The sequence below is a fragment of the Octodon degus genome, unplaced genomic scaffold (genome assembly GCF_000260255.1).
Source record: "Octodon degus isolate 3935 unplaced genomic scaffold, OctDeg1.0 scaffold00002, whole genome shotgun sequence".
NCBI lineage: Eukaryota > Metazoa > Chordata > Mammalia > Rodentia > Octodontidae > Octodon > Octodon degus.
In genome coordinates this window covers 19893587-19896421 of record NW_004524578.1, presented here as the reverse complement: position 1 = coordinate 19896421, position 2835 = coordinate 19893587, and positions in this window count along the sequence as shown.

The window sequence follows — 2835 nt, the reverse complement described above, 5'->3', positions numbered from 1 at the left end:
GGTGCTGAGTTCAAACTCGGTACCACAATAAAATAAATATAAATAAATAAAATAAAATCTCTTAACAATGTTTATTTGTCATATAGGGTCATCTCAATTTCTGGCCTGAATTTTTATTAGTGTAAAACACTGATCAAATCAGATAATTCCTTCAATCTTTGGCATTAGTTTTTCCTACTGCTTCAGGAAGTCTCAAAAAAAAAGTCTCCTTTGCTAAATAAATACCTTACTAGGGTTACAGTTAACTGTCACACTAGGAATAAATTAAGGAAGCAAATTATCTCTACTGTGAGAATTGTAAAGCATTGATGATAGAAATATTAAGACTAAGAATTCAAGGCCAGCCTGGATTACAATCCTTCTACTTCAGCCTCCTGAGTAGCTGAGATTACAGCCTTATGCCACTGTATCTGGCTAAAGATCCATATTTTTAAACTTCAAAATGGGTACCATGGGAGACATTTATAGTCCTAGGTACTCAGAAGGTTGAGGTGGAGCACTTGACTCCAGTAGTTCAAGGCCAATAGTTAGACCTTCTCTCAATAAACAAACAATACTACATACTTATAGTAACCAGAACAGCACATACTTGCATACAAACAGACACAGAGACCAATGGAATAAAGAACTCAGAAATAAGTTCCACACATTTACAACCAACTGACAAAGGCAGCAAGTGTATAACTGAAGAAAGGAAGTCTTCTGAATAAATGGTGCTGGAAATAAATAGAGCTCAGATAACTGGGTACCTATGTACAGAAGAAAGAAAGCAGATCTATATCATATACCATGTACAAAAATCATCTCACCTGAAACTTTGAAACTATGAAGGGAAAGAAGAGGGAACGCTTAAATAAGTTGGTGTGGGGAAAGGTTTGCAGAATATGACCCAACAGCATTGGCAGAGAAAGCAAGAATTGACCAGTGGGATTATATCAAAACAAGTTTTAGTACAGCAAGTGAAACAGTCACAAATGAGAGCCTACAGAAAGAGAGAAAATACTTATAAATTATTCATCATGTAAGGAATTAATTTTTAGAATATAAAAGGAACTCAGTTTAAAAAAAAAAAAAAAAAGCTACATTAAAAAATGGAAGGATTGCTTGGTCCAGTGGCTCACACCTGTAATTCCAGCACTCAGGAGGCTAAGATAGGAGGATCACCTAGAATTCAAGGCCAGTCTATGCTACATAGCAAGATCCTATCTCAAAAAAAAAAAAAAAAAAAAGCCAATCTGAACAGATGTTTCTTAAAAGAGGGTGCATGCAGATGACCAACAAACCAGACATGATGGCCCCTGTAATCCTAACACTCAAGAAGCTGAGGCATGGGGCCGGGGAGATGGCTCAGTGGAATAAGCGCTTCCCTGGCAAGTGCAAGGGCCTGAGTTCAATCCCCAGTTCTGCCAAAAAAAAAAAAAAAATCAGATCTTAAAAAAAAAGAAGCTGAGGCAAGAGGATCACTGTGTGAGTACAACATAGTGAGACCCTGTCTCAAAAGAACAAAATAGTAGAAAATACCAAGTGTTAGCAGAGGAGGACAAATCAAAACTGCAATGATAAATTATCTCACCCCAGTAGAATGACTATTTTTAAAAAAGATAAAGAGTAATAATATAAGGATGCAAGAAAAGGGAACTTTTGCACACTGGGTAGGAATGTAATTTTTGGCAGCTCTCATGGAAAACAATATAAAAGTTTTTTAAAACAAATAGAACTACTACATGATCCAGTGTTCTGTGACTTGGTATGTATCTGAAGGAAGTAAAATCAGTATGAGGAGCCCTCTACACTTCGATATTTACTACAACTCTGTGTACAGTAGCTGAAATGTAGAATCAGCCTAGGTGTCCACCAGTGGATGAGTGGGTAAATATGTATACGCACAGTAACATCCAGTCTCAAAAAAGAATGAAGTCTTATTTTGTAGCAATATGGAAGGAATTGGAAGAAATAAATAGGTCAGGCACAGAAAGACAAATACTGCATGTTTTCACATATGTGTGGAAGCTAAAGTTGCTATGTGTGGTGATTTAGATCCAAAATGCCTACCGGATCTCGTGTTCAGAGGTGGAGCTTTGGGGAGGTTTTTGGATTGTGAGGGTGCTATCAGTGGATGCATCATCCATTGATGAGTTCATAGTTGAATGTGCTGTCAGGAGGTTGAATGTGTATTAGCTAGAAGAGGTGAATCATGGAAGATGACCTGGAAGGATATGTTTATATTCTTAGCTTTGGCTCTTCCCCTCAATGTTTCTCCTGGGTGCTGTGGAGTGAGCAGGTGTTCTCTGCCAAGCCCTTCCATTGTGCTGCTCCTGCTTTTGACCCAGCCAACCAGGGACTGAACCCACTGAAACCATGAGCCTCTCCTTTAAGTAGCAGTTGTTGGGTGTTTTGACCCAGCATAAGAAAGACTGCCTTATCCAAGCTCAAACAAGTAGAGAATAGACTAGTGTTTACTAGAGCCTGGAAAGATATGGGAAGAGGGAAAAACTGGAAGTGATGGTTAATGGGTGAAGAAGTGCAGTTGTCCAGTAAGATAACTATGATCCACAGCAAATAGAATATTTCAAAATTACTAATAGAAGGGCTGGGAAGATGGCTCAGTAGAATAAGTGCTTCCCTGGCAAGCACAAGGGTCTGAGTTCAATCCCTGGTTCTGAAAAAGAAAAAAAATGGATGATAGGTGTGTGATGGTTCATTATATCTTACTATTTGCTCTGTGTGTTAACTTATGAGATGCTACTCATGTACTAAGATGGCTTACTCCATGATTATTAAATAAATATTTTTCAAGAAGCCGCAGTAGAAATAATGCCTTCTTTTTTTTTTTTT